The sequence below is a fragment of the Pinus tabuliformis genome, chromosome 7, assembly GCF_031772625.1.
Source record: "Pinus tabuliformis cultivar Carrire ecotype Pingquan chromosome 7, CPIR1, whole genome shotgun sequence".
Lineage (NCBI taxonomy): Eukaryota > Viridiplantae > Streptophyta > Pinopsida > Pinales > Pinaceae > Pinus > Pinus tabuliformis.
In genome coordinates this window covers 1,196,040,857-1,196,048,313 of record NC_142293.1, presented here as the reverse complement: position 1 = coordinate 1,196,048,313, position 7,457 = coordinate 1,196,040,857, and the positions used below count along the sequence as shown (strand labels likewise).

At 41.0% G+C, this 7,457-nt stretch overlaps 1 pseudogene; it reads right to left on the bottom strand.

The window, feature by feature from the left end:
* Positions 1-786: 786 nt before the first annotated feature.
* LOC149251714 (RNA polymerase II C-terminal domain phosphatase-like 3) overlaps positions 787-7,457 on the bottom strand; it is an 80,295-nt pseudogene continuing 73,624 nt past the window's right edge.

Below are 7,457 nucleotides of genomic sequence, written 5' to 3'. Positions count from 1 at the left end.
GTGTGGGGTAATCTACTGCTTCATGATCAAATTAGTAACATTACGGGCAACATGTTCTGGTCAGGTTTGTGCAATTACACGCGTAGTCCCCAGGTCCTCCACAATTGTAGCAGATTAATTGTCCCCGCCCTTGTCTAGGTCCCATTCCTCGTCATCCTTGTTTGTGTCCCTAGAACCTACCTCGCGCTATAGCGGCAGCTGGATACTGGCCTCGCGCCTAAGTCTTCATCCTATAAGCAGGTGCCTAATCCATCAACAACTGATAACTTTGGAAATTTCGTTCATCATGGCACATCGATCTACAAAAAGTGCAAAATAGTTGCTGAGGTGGTTGTATAAGTTTTTGCAATAGATGACAGTTGTTCGTGTTTTGCTTTCCTCCCACTTGGAATATCATGCGCCAAAGTATGGGCACCGTGCTTGGCCCCACTTGTGCCTCTGGTCGCAATGGAATTGGTCCCCCTCCTGCCAAATAATTCATGAATATGGGGCAATGATCCTTGTCATGACCTTGTCCTTTACATTTGATACACCCCACCTCTGTATGCACCTCCAGTAGGGGTGCCCTTTCTTGCTTCAAACTTTTCATTTCTAAGCATAGGTTTTGTAGTTGCACGTGGATTTGCTGAACTCCCAACACCAGATCCTGTATTGGAGTTTCATGTAACCTCATTGCTGTCTCCAGTGCTTCAGCTTGGGTTGAGATCTTTTCCTGTGATAGCACCATCTTCAGGTGTGGTCTCAAAGACACCAAAAACCACACACAGTGTTGTGCATATGTTAGCATCATGTTAGCCTTGTGGATTGTACATTCAATCTCTGATCCAGATCCCATGAGGTTTCACTAGGTAGCATTGCAATCTTCTTGAACCTAATGATCGACTGCATTTCTAATTTTGGCCGGATAAATTCTTTGTTCAATGCATCTTCGATCGTCGTTATTCCCGCATTCGGGTGATCACTAAAGTACTTTATATACCATTTCAGCACACGATCCTGCAACACGCTTACCAGAGTAGCCTTTTTGATATTATCATCTGTTACACCTTGGGCTTCCCATATAGCCTTTACCACAAACAGAACTGATCTGGTTCCTCATTTCGTATGCCTCTAAATACTGGAAACTTGATCGCACTCGCCATTCCAACCCTCGGTAGTGGCGGAGGTGGGGTGGTCAAAGTGGGTTCGATGTAGGTGAAGTGGGGGATTGCGTGGATGGTAGTGGTACCAATGGAATGTGATGCTTTATCAATCAGACTACGCTTCTCAGAGAGAACCATACGATCTCCTCCTCACTTTCTTGTGAAATAGAAATCAGAGGATTGTTCGCTAATCCTTCAGTTCCTCGGTAGCCTCTTACGCTCTGCGTTACCCCCAACATCAATGAATGTGCATAACCCTTTTCTCATGTAACAAAATTTTAATCCAAGTGTTCAACGATTTGATGTACTTACCCCATGGTCCTTGGAGAAAGCACCTTTATGCTTCGCTGCAACTCACAATGGTGTTTATCATGAATTCGATGTAAACCCTCCTATTATTCGATCCAACTGGTGATCTACTACTTGTGCAATTTTATCTTCAGATGCTTCTATCCTCCGCACCAACTCTGGAGTCAACATGATGGGTTGATCTAGTTTGCACCTTCCCTGACTATGAGCTAGCCTGGCGATCCAGTCATACAGCTCTATCGAGAAGGACACGAAGAATATCTCATGGATTTCTGTGTATATGTAGCGATCCAAACACCTCTCCTCATATATCCGTGGATTTCTATTTTCTTGCACCACAAACTCGTGAAGCTTCTGATCCAACCAATCTTCAACTTCTTTCTTCGTAGGGTTCCAGTGTTCTGACATCAGACATCCCTTAGGCAGATCCCAGTCCCGACAACAGAACCATTTGTTGGCTTGTTGGGGCCTGACCTACGTTCGGAAGAGTTATTAGCCAAACAAATCCTGCACTACGGGCCCTTTTGGCCATAGGCCATGGAGCGTCGACTGAAGTCTCACCCGAGGTAGTAGGGGAGGGTGCTGGAGCCAAGTTTCTACAGCCTTGGCATGTCTTGATGCGGTCTGGAGGGGTCGTGAATCATTCTGCACACCTATGCTACACTACAAAGTTACTTGTTCTTCATGTAGATCCACACTAGTTACTTCTCAAATCTTATTACTTATATGAATTTATTATAGATTTGATCTACTTCTTAAGGTCTTTAAGCAAACATTTAACAGTAATCACTAGTGCGTGCAATCATAAATATGCATAAATTCAGAACATAAGCAACAGATAGATTCACGATAAAACACACAATGATTCAGAAATTCTTATCTTTATTGATCCCCTTTTCAGTACAACCAGATCTGCCCTGCGCACTCAGCTGCAGGGGTCCGCACACACAGTTGCGGACTCTACCAGGCCTCTGTGCACATAGCTACAGAGCCTCTATCTATCTACCAACACCCTTAAATTGGACTTACAGTTACAGAGAGAATATTTCCTTCATAAACCCATAACATTAAGATCCAAAACTAAAACTGACTTCTAATCATAGAGCCTTGCTCTATTTATACATTTCCATGGTCCGCGGACCATGGGTAGGCCGACTTACTTTCTATTTTCTTACATTATTTTCAGGCAGAAAACCCTTTGACTTGACTCATTACAATTCGTGCTCCGCACACCTCGCGGGGCCTTTCCCATACTTTTACCCAAAATTGTGGGCTTTGAGCCCCAAAAGCATTACGCGGGGCCTCCACTACCCAACACACACATAGGGCTAGTTTTTCTTCAAAGAATGTTTCCAACCAAACAGAGCTGAATTTTAAAAATGCGAGAGAGGTTGTTGTCCGTCATAGCCCAAGGAACAAAAAACTCCTTCATTATATACACAGGTCTTATGGTTTTGGAGAAATGTGAAACATACAGGTGCTACAAGAGGTTTTCTACACTTCTGGAGTGACCTTGGGAAAATCAATTTTTCTCCTAGCTGGAGTGTTGAAATGACTTTCTTGATAGGTCAAATGATAACAAGAATGGAATATATTTCCAATGCACTATTATAAGATCAATTTGGAGTTGGGAAAGGCATCCAGAAGTTGTGTGCAAAAGAAAATTGCATATTTGCACCACTATGTTGCACTTTTTGACCAGTTTTGGGAGCTTGACTTTTTGGGGAGTCAAATATTTTCATTTTTTGGACTGTGGTACATTTCTAGAAACTAGACAAGATAAGATTTCCAATAAGCTATCTTGCGCTCAATTTGGACTTTGGAAACCCCTTCAAAACGCAGCTGGAAGATTTTGTTGCACACAGACTAAAGGCATTGCGCAAAGACCAAAGGCATTGCACATAGACCACTAGCATTACACAGAGGACTAGAAACTAATATTTTGCTACTTTATCACACTTTCTCAGTTACTCAAAGAATATTATGAATTTCTATTGATGTAATTGATGTTGTAAATGTTAGTATGGTATTTTTACTATTTCCTAGGGTAAATACATTAGGTGAATAGACTCTATGAGGTGTAATGAATCAGTTTCATTGTAATTAGGGATGAGTCACTTTCACCACCCTACACTCCAGCTATCAATTTAGATTTTGGTGGAACTACTCCTCTCATGGATTTGACCCCTGAGGCTGGGAGAAGTTTGTTTTGAGGCATATATCTTGTAATTTTCAGTGTTTTCAAATGGTAGACTTAGTTGGATGTTGTTAGATTGATCAAAGACACTATTGTATCATAATTTGGCCCGTTTTAATACATGAGTTGTAACTATTTCCTTGGGATATGTGTGGTATGGTTATCTAGCATTGTTTTTTCTTTAGTTTCATTTGTGTGACTGTATTGTTACTCCATATTCCATTTCATGTCTATTGTATGATCTCTTTCAAGTTGATAAACAAAAATCGTCTCACATGCTCTGTTTTGGGGAAGTTTTCATAACTTGTCCATTTTCTTCTATTTAGGAAGGATTCATCTTTCATGCTCTTCCTAGCTCCTCACCTATTTGAATCATCTCATCCCAAGGAACTCTAATGTGCTAGCCTACCTACCTACCTTGCCCTTTGAATGTCTGTTATCATATCTTATTTTCCCTAACCTAGCTTCTTTGACCCAATCCTCATCCAACAACCCAATTTCAAACAAAGAAAACCATTCTACACATCATAACTAGCCTAAAACCCTAATTCATCTAGCCCTCTTGGCAATGATTTTGTGGAGAGATCCCTCTCTGGCTTGGTAGGTCTAGATACCAAGTCAAAAGTTTGGTATGTGGTTAGCTCAGCTGGACTCTTCCTCAGCCTTGGAGATCTGGTGGAGTGATAATATGGTGTACACTTGAAACCCTTCCACCAACCAAACATTCATATTCAACATTGATGAAGTCTTTGCAGAGAGATTGTAGGTAGAGTTAGGTGAGTAAATAGGAGTCAGTCAGTCAAGTCATCAGTTAGTTTATTTCTAATAAAACAAACCTAGAGTGTCAATTTTAGTTGCGACTTCCATGTCATCAGTCCGCAATTTCTTGTCGTCAGGGGTGGAGGTCAGTCACATGTACCAAGTGTCTTTTCCATAATAATTGGGCAATAATACTTCTACTATTCCAAAATTCTGCAGGATCTTTCCAGTTATAGCAAAAACTTACTCCTAAACTTCTTCCATTACGCTAAAATTAGTACCTATCCCCTCCACCTTGTCATTTCACAAAATACCTTAGCTAAGTCAGGGACAAATCAACTTACGATGGGTTAACACGTTCAAGTTTGCATAGTGAAAGTTTTCATAGTAATTAGTTAACAATTCTAGTCATAAACATTGTGTTGAAGCTAGTCTAGTTAATCTGCATGGAAATGTCGAAGTTCTCAGATTTTTATGTTCAGGTGGTAGAATCATCTCATTCATAGTGTGATCCTCAATGCTATTACCAAAACATTCATTTTTAGCCTCCAGTTATTATAGTTTATCAATAATGCTGCAAGATGGTGAAGCTAATAATTTTAGTTCCTGAAGACAGGGTGGATACAAGAATTATAGTCACAGAGCCATTGTATGGAAAATATAACAAGGACATGCTGGTAGCTAATGACCTGTCGGATTGCTTCCAATTCTCGACACTAAAGTGGGAAGTGTATACAGTGACTATCACAAAGGAAGATGGGAAAAAGGTGACTAGAGCCAAGGTGGAATTTAGGGGAATTCAATGATTAGTGCTGATAAACTTAATAAGTTTGCCGGAGATGGGCACAAATTTGGCTGCAATGAAATGCACAAAACTGTTAATCAGTACGATGCATGAGGGGTTTCCTTGGCTAGACAGAGAATACTCAATTCATGTAGATGACATTCAACGAATTATGGGGTTATCGGCCACAAGAAATTCAGTCTCAATGACATTTCAGGAAACTTCAAAGTGAGTGAAGAAGGAAGGAGATAATGACTACTACAACAAATATGACACGAAGCGAGGTGGGAAGGGATAAAAGATTGACTTAATCAATAAATACCACATTAGATTTTCCTTCTATATCATCATAGGGTAGGTGATGCAACACTTTTCAAGAAATAAATGTTCTTTGGACACCATTTTATGGTCGGAGCACCATGTAGGAGGGGAATCACTAAATTGGTCTGCATTCCCACTGAATGAACTAGTCAAGGCATGAGAGGATGTGTACAAAAGAAGCACTAATTTTATTTTCAGCTATTTGATAATGACCCTTGGAATGTGGAAATGATGCCCTCCACTAAGAAGGGACTTGGCATAGATATCTAAAGACCATCCTTATGCTCGAAGATATACACCATGGCGAACATCAGGGGATGCCAATAGCAAAGAAATCAACGAAGTAGCCTTTATCGAATGGTATGGTAAAATGATAGGGGTCATAAGGGTCATCAAAAGGACTCCCAAGACACAGTTTGATGAATACTCAGAGGTGATCTGGTTTGGGATGACACACATAAACATTTTTCTCAGGACAAATTGTGTCCATCCAGTCACATTCCAAATGAAGGCATAAAAGTTCACGTTAATAGCTAAACTATTCCATGCAAAATTCAGGTCATGGATATGATTTGCCTACAAGATAAAATAAGGCAAATACAAATATTTTTTTATGGGAATGGTAGTGTAACCTCTCACAAGAGATGCATCCTTGGACACCAGGAAGTGGTTGACAGAGCAGGAGTCGCAGCCAACGGCCACCCAAATGAAGAAAACTATGAGTTCCACTAAGAAGACCATTGCAAGCTTAACTAGTTTGTCATGTGAGGCCTCTAATTTTTTTGAGTTACAACACTTTTCAAAGCATAATCTGATAATAACTACACCCCTAGTTGTTTCTATCCCTCCTATAGGACCTCATTCACAATCTAAGCCAACAATTCCCAAGCCCAAGCAGCCAAAAAACACCAAGCCCCCTACTACAAAAAATAAAAAATCCAATCCCACTGTGACTATAGTTGACCTCACTCAAGACGGACCCTTGACTACCATGGCCTCCTCGATTGTTGAATAAACCACATCTTCTATGTGTATTGTTTCACCTTGCTCGCAAGATCCATCCTCGCATACGACCTTAACCTCCGCAACACTGTCAAACTCCATCCCCTCCCTCACCCAAATAGGAAATTAAGATATGGAGGTTCACTCAGCTGTTCAGTCAGCCATGATGCTCCCTGGGGGAGAAAACAACACCACATCAATGATATCACTATTATTGGGGTTACGCCCACTACCAGAAGATGTGCACACTGCCTCGTACCCACTGGTTACAACAATTGAACCATTTGGCACCCCATTATCTTTAAATTTTCCTATTGTTCCCGACCCACTTATTATTCCTCTAATGCCTCAGTTTGTAGAACCCTCACAGCAAGAAACCTCGCCCCAAGGCCACTCTGATAAGTCTATTGCTAGTGGCCCACTGTTACAAACAATATTCCCATACCCCTCCACTATGCAACCATAAAGTATCCTAAATTGTACCTTTGCACAGCTGTTTGGATTCATTCAGCAAGTAGCACAATAGGTGGAGAAGATTCACAATGAACTTGTTGACGAACATGAGCAGCAGAAGAGGAAAATCATCACTCTCACAGTCAAGAGAGATTAGCTCTGTGAGAGCAATCAACAATTGCATATAGAGGTTGACCAGGAAACATCATGGTTTCAATCGCTTTGGCCCACCATTTCTAAAGTAGTTATCGAAGCCCCAAAGTACTTTTTTGCATGCACCCTAGATGAATATTGCAACCATATTCAAGCACCATGCATTTGACTAATCTCTTCCAACAGGGAAATGAAGTAACGCCTCGATGTTGCGAAAACATCTCTACCCTATCTGTCCACTAGCTACATTACTGAGGTTGAGAAAAATATCACTACGGTGGCTACCGTAGAATCCTCTATAGCTGATGCCCTATCTTAGAGGTACATTCTGATGGAT